This window comes from Hippoglossus hippoglossus, chromosome 14 (assembly GCF_009819705.1).
Source record: "Hippoglossus hippoglossus isolate fHipHip1 chromosome 14, fHipHip1.pri, whole genome shotgun sequence".
Classification (NCBI taxonomy): domain Eukaryota; kingdom Metazoa; phylum Chordata; class Actinopteri; order Pleuronectiformes; family Pleuronectidae; genus Hippoglossus; species Hippoglossus hippoglossus.
In genome coordinates, this window is record NC_047164.1 from 22,071,544 (window position 1) to 22,082,452 (window position 10,909).

Sequence of the window (10,909 nt, forward strand, 5' to 3'; positions counted from 1 at the left end):
AGATGAAGTGAGTACTATGTCCTGAAGTAGTCCTTCACATTTGTGTGACTAATCGCAGTGTGTGCCACACAGGAAAGAAAACTCTGTTAAAACAAAGCTTAGTGAATGAATTTGGACTCTTTGACAGTTTGGCTTTTTACCAAAAATAGTCTGTAGGCAGATCCCTTATTTTAATTAAGTGGAACCACTCGCCAGCTGACTGAGTTACTGTAGCTGTAGTTGTTTCCTCTCTCACTGTCATTCCTCTACGAGAATCACTGACTATGTTTACATGCCAACAAGTTAGTCTATCCATTTTTCAAGTATCTCCTTTCTGTGTTTAAGCATGTAAATGTCACATCCCGATTTCAGTATTCTACATAAGCCCTTTTCCCGTACTTGAGAAACCTGATTTTACTACCGTGGTATTAATGTATTAATTATTCAGGAAGAAAAAAAACTTAAACAAGGCTAAACAAATACATTAAAGGGCAAACTAAACATGAAAGGCTCATGCTTAGGCTTAGCTTAGTATTATACAATCTCACACAGCCCATAAAGCAACACTCCTAAAATATGATAAACTTAGACTTGTAATTTCACTCCATCCAAAAAGAATATTTGATGAATATGTGGCGCTGTGCCCAAGTCTTATGTTAGGAAAAACCCTGGAAGTGGACTGAACAACATGTCTATCATAACTTTCACAGCCTTCTATTCTTAATCTCAAACTTAAAAAATACCAATGAACATATTTTTCAAGCCTTCCAAGTGTCAAAGAGGAGGCGCAGATTTTTTTATTCAGTAGCTCAGTGAAAACAACATCAAGGACACATTCTGACACGCTTGGAATCCAAAACTATCTCTCAATTCAGAAAAGTATCAGAATCTGTTGACAGAAAAACTGAAAGTATATTCACAGACGTCGTCTACTCCAAGATTCTCTAACTGTATTTATTAGAGAGTATAACAACAAATCAAGCTTAGGGCAAAGTCTACTTATATCTTAAAAGGGATAGTTCACCTAGAAATGATAATTCACTCATTATCTACTCACCACTATGCCGATGGAGGGGTGGGTGAAGTGTTTGAGTACACAAAACACTTTTGGAGTTTCAGGGGTAAACAGTGTAGGAGCCGAATCCAATACAATTGAAGACATTAGTGACTTATCTTCAGATGTAATAAAACAGAAAAAAACATAACATTCCTCCATGCTGCTCGTGTGGCGACATTCATATTTGACTTGAAACAAGGTCATTTCCACCGTTTTTTAGTCCGCGGACGTTAGCATTTCCACTGTCCCTGAATGCACCTTGTCAGAAGATATCAGCGCACTTTTAGGCTAAAAACTTGGTGTAAATGAGGCTGTTTCGAACCGAATTTCAATTTCGGGGCTTCCAGACACTCGTATGACACCACACGAGCATTATGGAGGCATGTTATGTTATTTTCTGGTGTTTTTATGTCTGGACATAGTTTACTAATTTCTTCAATTGTATTGGATTTGGCTGCAACACTGTTTACCCCTGAAACTCCAAAAGTGTTTTGTGGACTCAAACACTCACCCCTCCATCGACATAGTGGTGAGTAGATAATGAGTGAATTTTCATTTCTGGGTGAACTATCCCTTTAAGTTTACCTGTTGGACTGGGCAGAGGAACATTTTTATAATTCAAAGACAGAGCGGAAGCTAAAAACAATTATGTGGTCAATATGGCCAAAAATTCATGATAGAAGTCATAAATATCAGTTAATAGCAATAATTATTGTGATAAACGTCACATTGTTATTTATTTTATGTCTTAAGACAAATATTTGCTCCTAAGTGAAGGTTGTAGTTTTAACTCTTCTTTATGAGCAGGGGATGACTTCTATTGAGGTCAATAAATAATGTTATACCTCCTCAATGTGCTTGCACATCTGAGATATATGAATATACAGGCGTCTTGTTACAACACGAGAGTTGAATTTGACCTTAATGCACCAAGACAACATGACACCCTTCAACCTAATTAGTGGAATGAGGAAAGAAGAGGAAGGGGGGAGGGGGTAGTGGGGCAGGTTGAAAGTGGGTGGCCAACTAACGCTCTCAGTGAACACACAATCCTGACCCACTAGACAACTCTGCTTTAGGGGAGGTTTTGCCTCACTGGGCCTTTGGTGTCTGACGCCGCCCCTGAGGCTTTAGAGCGTCTTGGAGCTCAAGAGCTTGTCCTGGAAAAAATGAAATCAGGCTACAGAGTGAACAAAACAAGAAGAACTAAATACAGACAGGCTGGATAGATGACATGACAAGGACACTGGGAGTAAACTGTCGACTAAATCTCCTTAATGAACTTGGTCTAGATATGACTCTTACAAAATAATGAATAAATGCTCTCAAGTTCAGGACCAGTCTTTTAGTCTTAACAAGACAACCCTACCCTGTCAAGATACATATATCCAACACATACGGGTTAAAGTTTAACTCAGGAGCTATTTTACTCCTACCTTTATCCTAGTCACTATGAAAATCTCCAGAATAGGTGTGCTCCCTGAAAAGGTTGCGTCATGCTCTCATGTGATGTATTCATGTTATGAGAGAAAGAAACTTTAAGGTTTATATTTTTACTGTTTAAACTCTGAAAGGGGCTTTTTGTACTCTAACCTGTAACACTTTACTTTAGTTGTTCCCGTTTAGCATTTATATGCATGAACATTCAATTAATTATTTGTTATTTTTATTTACTTTTTAACATATCCTTGCCATTATTAGTCTTGTCGAGCCAAAGGGAATATCTCCTCTCGGACAGCCAAGCTGGGTAAGGCCTGTCTTCCTCCGCTTGTTGGGGGAGATGCAGCTGTAACAGCAATAGAAAGCTGCTTGTGCTCTGGCCAGAACTAGCTTCCCTGCCATTAGCAGAAGAACAGCCTACATCCTCGCCACTGTCGCCAGATTGTGTGCATTTGGAGAATGCTGACATGTTGCCCAACTTTCAGACGTTTGGGGTCGACGTCTTTGGTTTTAGAGGTTTGGTTTATAACGCTCCTTTAAAAGCTTTTATTGGGCTTCACATAACGAGCTGTCAACACGTCGCTGCACTGTGCGAGTGGGCAGAGAAACGGAGAGCAGAGGAGAGAAATGACAGCAAAACAGGACAGACTCACACTGAGCTGAAATAAAACAAGTGCACATTAATTAGGTTTAACATAAAGTATTTTGGGGTGTTTCTTTGTTTTCTGGGGTGCTTGGCAGTAATGCTGGTCCTACTGTGGTTACTAAGCTTGTTAGCCAGATATGCTAATGTTTGCAGTCTACGATGGAGCAATCAAACACACTTAGGATTTTGCGTGTGCGTTTTGGTTTAACAAACAGCAGTTAAAATGGCACAGAAGAGCTTTTCATAAAGTGTGTTTGAGCCCTTCAATTTGTTGGGATTTGTTTGACAGGCTTGTTTCTGGTTACGGGGTTTTAATGGTGAATTGGACAAATATCTGAATGTGAACAGCGCGATTCTTTTTAATAATATTGACCAGAAGCCACATCTTGATTCGTTAATATGTGAAATTAAGGCCCATGACATGTTTTAATGTTAATAAAACATGTCTTGTTATTGTTGCATTTCTGGAAAACACGATGGAGGCCATTTTATGTTACAGGCACTGTTATACGTTGTGCCTTTAAATGTCAAAAATAAGTTCAAACAGGCTTTAATTACTGAGCTGCTTCTTCTTACAAATCCCTGGCCAATCAACTTTCATTTACCTCAGTCAAAACTTATTATATATTTCCTATTCTTTGTATCAAGTATGTCACTAATTATATTTTATTTGTGTCCTTTACTACCTTTTACTTTTTCTCATAAACTTGACAAATATTTCTCCTTTGGCTCCGTTCTGTGCTGCAATGACCCAATGTCCCCTTGAGGATCAATCCAATTTCTGTTTATCCACGTTCAGGCAGACTTTCACTCTGGCTAAAATAACACAGCCCTTCTCAGACATTAGCATGGGAACGCAGCGACGCAGTGGGGGCAGCATCATGCGTGGTCGTGCAAAACTATGCAGCGGCATGCAGCAAAAAATGTTGACTCCGGTTTAACTTCTTCAGCAAATCCAAAAATGATGTCATCCAGCAATGCGCTGCGGTTGCCAGTTACATGCACGTGTGCATTCCTGGTGCATTACTCTGAAACACGAACGGAGTATTGATGATTCTCCAGAGTTGTGGAGAATCAAACACACAAATCTGTTCCTCCAAATGGACTGCCCGGATCATGTTGCAATGTCTCATTGGTACATGAAAGAACATGCCCCCCCCCACTGCAGCCCCCTTGCATTGTTCTAACACAGGGCACAAATGTGAACACAGCCAAAGACTGGAAACTGATGCAAAACAAACACACAGCGACACAGTTTCATCATCACATTACTCAAGCAACTCCAGGTCAAAATACTGACAAAGAACATCAGAGACAAACTCAGAGCTCAGGTACAAGTAGCTCTGACAGCATCCAGCGCTCACTGGATGCTTTTGGGACCTTGTCACAATAATCTGTGGAAATTCCACACTTTTGGTTAGACAGCAAGCTAAACTCCCAGCTACATGGCTCCTCTAAACCCTTCCAAGTAGTTCCACACAACTTGCTGCCAACAAAGTTCTGAATGAAAACTCCCATTTTGTCAATCTGATCTCATTATCCTCCGATAGTCCATTGTGAGAATACCCTGGCAACTCACTAATCAGCAGCTATGTCAATGCCAGGATTGTTTATGGGGGATTGGAATCTCCTTTGGGAATGTCACGGCATCCTCAGAGGCCTGCGACTGTGCACCGAGCTTAGAGCGAGATGCTTTTTCACACTAAGAAAGGAGAGTGAGTGGCTCTATGAATGTGTGGGACAAGGCCTGAGGATAGCAGCGTATGCATTATGCATAATTAATGAACATGCAGAAGGGCCTCACAATGGCTGCTCACCCCCGCACAGTGCGTCAGTATCCAAGTCTGGGGGTCAGAGGTCACGTCTGGCTTTGTGCGTGGCCGCCGAGAACGGAGACAAACAAGGAGACCTTTGAGAGTGCAGGAGGTTTCATGTACACAACAAGAAAACAAAAGGAAGCAGTTGGTTGCGTAACAGGAGAACGAGAATGGTCAGTCAGCACACCGTTTTGAATTTAAATGCACACTTGTGAATTCATTACTGTCTTTCAAACTAGTCTATAAGGGTTCTTTTAGACAAGTACTTCTATTCATTTCAATATTTCTTTGGAAAAAATTTAAATAACTGTACATAAACATCTAAAGATGTAGCAAACCAAGACTTAGCTTTATTATAAGTACTACATCCTGTTATAAAATCAAAGTATCTGTACTGTATAACTTATCATTACTTGATGCACAGGCAGCATCCATGTTGCAAAAGATGACAACAGACTATTTGCCGAACACCTGATGCAATGGCCACAAAACTACTGCTGTAGGAAAAATTGAATATCGTTATATTTTTCTCTGTCCAGCCAGCCGGGGGGGGGGACATTGGGTACCATGACTCTGGCCTCACTAGATCACATCATGGCCAGCAAAACCCAGGAATAAAGTAAGCATTGACAATAACTTAATACCAATTATAGTTCCTTATCTCAACTTTTGGCATCTGACTATTCCAATGGGAGTTTTCACAGAAGTTCTGTCACGTACATGTTGCATGCTGAGGCAGAATGAGATTTACCAAACATCCTGTTTCTCAGGTCCTTATGACACTGTCCTCAGACTGCCATGTTTCCACATACTCCGTACCTTTCTATTAGTAAGTCACATTAGAGTCATTATATTTTGTGCAAATCAATATGTATGATTTATATTTAGATAATATCTGGGTCAATCATCTCTTACTAACAAATTCCATAAATATGAAATTTTATGGATGCTACTCACTACAACAATGCTAACAAGCCGATATCATGTTTACAATGTTCACCATCTTAGTTTAGCCCGTTATCATGCTAGCATTTCCTAATTATTACTAAACATCAACTAAAGCTAAAGCTGATGGGAATGCCATTAGTGTTGCAGATAGTTGATCAAAAACCAGACTAGAGCATTAACAATTGTTTTTTTCAAGTATTTTGATAATCAATTAATCAAATTATTCCCTCGTTCAGCTACTAGTTCTGTTATGTGGAATTACTGTATTCCTTTGTTGTTTAATAGACAAAAATATTAGTCCGGAAAATAAACTGCCAGAATTAATGAACAGATACTGAATTATGAACGGTGAATGCCTGGACTGCATTTCACTGCAATCCAACCAACAATTTCATCTTCCGAAAAGTTGACGTGACCTTAGGTATGTTCAGACCACTGTTTTCACCACAGGCTGCTTCTCTCCTGCTCTTGGTCTTCTTACTTCCGCTGCTTCTTCCTTTATCATACGTTTGCTTTATTTGTCCTCTGGTTCCGAACCTGAGCTCAGACTCCAATGCAAGAGCTTAGCTTGTGTGACAAATGTGCTGCGGTCTCCAAGATTTACAACTACAAATACTTGTCCCCTCTATCTGTTGAGATATGGCTAATCCTGAAGTTACCATGGCAGTAAATCTGAAATGGTTTCAGTCTTATCTGTTGCAGCACAGAGTGAGTTGTTTTTTCAGCTGTGGTTGCTCCGTCCAAACTTGTAACAGCAGCATTAGTTTTGCTCATTTGCTCCCATCTAGTACCATACCTCTGTAATGTTCACAGTCTTGTTAGGAAAACGGTTTTAAATTCAGTTATCAGTGGCCACAAATAAAACTATATTTCAAATACTCTATGTCATTGCACTAGTTTATAAAGGACTGATGTGCCCCCTCCTCATTCTGAACAGATCTGGTGGAAACACTCAACTTAACAAATAAAATTGAGGTCTCCTACTATCAAAAACAAAAGACTTGTTGATTAAAAATGGTAAAAAACAATGAATAAAGCAGTTTCATGTTAAAACTCTGCATTTCTTCAATGCTTTTTGGAAGATCTGGGACGTCCCAGAGGGTCAGTCTGCCACTGAACAGACCATTACCGTGACTAAATGTACGCATTACTCGACGTGTTTTTGTAGGTAAATTGCTGTAAACATTTAAATAATGTAACAGCAACTCAACAAAATACATCAGAAGAACTTTTTGCTTTTCAGACATATGATACCTTTGAAGCTGGTCGCAGTTGTTTGCTTTAACAAGTGTTGAATACCAAGAGTAGAAGAGCTGGTTTGCTGGCACTTATCCCCAGGAACACTAAGCTGTGTAAGTTGGAAGACGTGGCAGCATTAAAGTACTGTCACTTATTCAAGTGGTGAAATATAAATGCTACAGTGGTGTACAATAGGTGAACGCAGTGTTGAGTCAGAAAAAATAATCCAATATGTGTCATTTGATGAGTAATTTGTGCTTAATGGAATCTTAATTTGATCTTTTCAGCATTAAAAATAATCCTAAACTGGAAAACAGAACAATGAATATGAATCATCGGACTTTAATGCTCAGCTAAGAACACAACACTTATCACAACTGCAATTACAGCCTGTTTGTGTGTGAATGATGGCATTAAATCATCAGGTAAAAGTCATTATTCTAAAAATCAAACAGGAGAAGTACTAATTGAAAGAAGCGAATGCAAGTCTCTCACCACAAATTACCTCTGTGCAAAACTCATGACATGGAAACTCACCCAATGACACATGGTCTGCACTTTATAGAGTCAACACAAACTGGTCTCATAATCATAATGATCAATGTCCTATTTTGCCTAAGGTCTCCACATTGTACCATAAGATTTCATTCAAAGAATCGTATATTCCAGCTGCTATAGAAAATATAAGTCTGTACACTGCTCCTTTGGACCCCTCGATTTGTAAATCACTCCTTCAGATTGAAAAAGTATATTTACAGCCCCACTTTGCTCTGGGTGTATATCCTTGACCAATCTGACAGGTGTTGTAAACAAGTGTATAATCATGAAGCCTTTTGATGAAGTAGTTATTAAAAAGCATGTGCAGTTATTTCTTCCTGGAAGGAACTATATCAAACTGGAGAAGGGGGCAGGCTGAAATCAAGCAGCATGCAGGGGATGCTAGCACAGTTGTACAAATGCAGATGAGATGTTAGAATTTGTTTCCACAAAAACACACACACAACAGGAAACAGAAAAAGACAGCCGCCTGGTGCAGATATGTTTTTCGGCCGCCGCACTGAAAACATGCAGCACTGAACCGTGACCCTGACAGCAAAACACGTAACGAACCATGACTTGTAAACTGTTCCACCCCAATCAAGTTGCAGCAGCAATGTAATAGCTCTAAGAGGCATTTTGCCGAACCATTGGTTATGCTGTCCGGAAAATGTTGCATAAGACGACTGGAAAACCCTCAGTCCTCCGGAGAAAACCATGCTCAAAGTGCCGCTGAGCAAGGCCCTACCCACATGTTTCACTGGAAAAACTCAGTCGTGCAGCACTGTTGTAGCTGGGTTGAGCAATTTGCATATGCATGGCGTGTATACGCCCGTTTGTAGCCAGTTTGCCAAGTTAAATAAGGATTAAAGGCCTCCTAGCATTTCTGATTCAAATCATCATCTAATGCAGCGAATGAGGCAACAGAAAACCACTGCTACTGCAGAACAAGTAACGTGAGGGGAGCTCTCACACTGTGGATCACACCTCACTAATGATTAACATTTCAAATTAAATCATTTTTTAAAAAGAGAGAGAATACAGAGTAGAAATATGATTATGTTAACAATCAGGTTGAAAAGATCAGTGTGTTTGAAAAAACCGTGGCATTAGAATGTACCACAGGAACCAAGTTTTGTTTCCCCTAGGGGTCATGCCCCAGAAATGGTTACTCCATATTCTTGTGGCTGCTCTAAGCTGCTTTAATCGGAGCCATTAAGTCTAAATGGCTTCAGTGGATACCGTTTTACTATATTCATCTTGCCTTCTACATTTGTGGCTACAAACCAGTCAGAAAATCACCTCACGTTTTTTGCAACCTTCAGAACATCTGTATAGCCTTGATGATAGCATTCCTACTTTCTTGTATCGACTGGATGCTACTGGACTTGATTATGATTGTACCAAATTCAAGTGAAAAAATTGTTGCATTGTTGTTATTTAGTAGCCATTAATTGACAATATTTCCCAGTGGTTTTCCTATTTGGCCCAGTTGCTATTGAAATTGAATCGCCCTGATCTAGACCATTTCTGGTCCTGTAGAAGCAGAGGGAGTCTGACACGTTTCAGTGAAGCTGCAGATGATGTGAGATTTTTAACAAGACAATAACCACATCCAGTAAATGAACTGTTGACACAGTTTGATACAGAGCCAGGCACACGTCATCAGCTTTCAGACCCTCACGTGTGCACTTTTCATCACCACAAACCAAACTCCTTTCGAAGATGAAGCACTTTAATATTTTATTCATTTGACGGTCAGCGTTAATGGCGAAAAAGACAACTATAATAACCTTTTATGACTCATTGCGGGTTCCAAGTGAATGCGGCATCCTCTCATTCACCATGCGGCGTATGAATAGATAATACCTCCATTAAACCCCCAGTAATGAGCAGAGTTCACCGCTTGTGTTGTTTGGTTGTAGTTGGACGTACAACAACAGGATATTCAACATTATCGGGATCCAGGCAGGGTTAAATTGCCCTATTTCTCAATGGGATTCTGCAGATAACTCTCACTACGGGGGGATTAGCAATGACTAGCTGGAGAGATGTACCCTCGCTTTGGCAAATACCCCCCCTCACACACACACACAATACAAACACACGCTTACACACACATGCGCGCCGTCTCACATTAGACAATTCACACGGTCTGGCCACTAAACAGCCTCCAGCTCTGCCCGAGCAAAGTGAAGGGACAGTGGGTAAAACACACACGACGAGCCGGGAGAGCTCCAGTCAAGTACCTGGGTTTCAGCGGCGGAGGCTGCGGTCTCTGGGCACCCGGCGGCGGCTGGGACGAGCTTAGCTTTCTCTGTCCCCGTCTGGAGCTTCACCGCTGGTTAACTCTCTCCTCATCACGGCTTAACCCAGCAGACTCACGCCCGTCGGGCACAAAGTGTCCGGGGACATTTCTCAGTCCCTCTCCCGGCTGGAGGAAAAGGCGCCAGCGGTTGTTGGCTGTGTGTTAACCCAGAACAAAAAGAGGCTCCCCCCGGGACAACGCCGCTCACAGGCAGCCGTTACTCTTCTAACGGGGGGGGGAGATTTAAAAAAAAAAAAACCGCTGTCTCCCAAAAACATTCACTCACTTTCTACACTTGAGTGTGACTGAAGTCCCTTTCCTCCGGGGTCCCGGTGGGTATTTCCAGGATGAGGCTAGTGAAGCGGCTTCTCCTCCATGTGCTGCCCGGCGGAGAGCTCTCACTGACTGGAGCCTGGCCGGAGCGGCGCTGCCTCTGTGCCGCCTTCACGTGCTTCCGGAAATGTTGCACACCAGCGAGACAAGCCCTCGAGAGGGGGGGGGATTCACATCACCGTCACACTGGGGTTACCGTGTCTCACTGTGACATTCAGTATAGGGGTGTTTCTAAACGCGACGTAAGCTGGTTTCCGAGGTGATGAACTCTACGTGAGAACGCAAACGTCCGAGTGAGAGCCTCCGGACTTTCTCCGGACTCTCTGATGACAGGAAAAACACTGGCACACAAACAAACAATGCTCCAAGTGCCGCTGAGCAAGGCCCTATACCCACATGTTTCACTGGAGATGCTCAGTGGTGCAGCACTGTTGTAGCTGGGTTGAGCAATTTGCATATGCATGACGTGTATACGCCCGTTTGTAGCCAGTTTGCCAAGTTAAATAAGGATTAAAGGCCTCCGAGCATTTCTGATTCAAATCATGATCTAATGCAGCGAATGAGGCAACAGAAAACCACTGCTACTGCAGAACAAGTAACGTGAG

The 10,909-nt window shown here is 41.5% G+C and overlaps 1 protein-coding gene across 6 annotated transcripts in view; it reads right to left on the bottom strand.

The window, feature by feature from the left end:
• Positions 1-10,451, bottom strand: part of arhgap32b (Rho GTPase activating protein 32b) — a 99,647-nt gene extending 89,196 nt beyond the window's left edge. For 4 of the 6 annotated variants that reach the window (XM_034607407.1, XM_034607409.1, XM_034607408.1 and 1 more), the window contains exon 1: positions 9,913-10,451. The gene's annotated coding sequence lies outside the window, so the exon portion shown is untranslated. The remainder of the gene's footprint in view (positions 1-9,912) is intronic. The other 2 variants (XM_034607405.1, XM_034607406.1) reach the window with 2 other exon arrangements.
• Between the last annotated feature and the right edge of the window lie 458 nt (positions 10,452-10,909).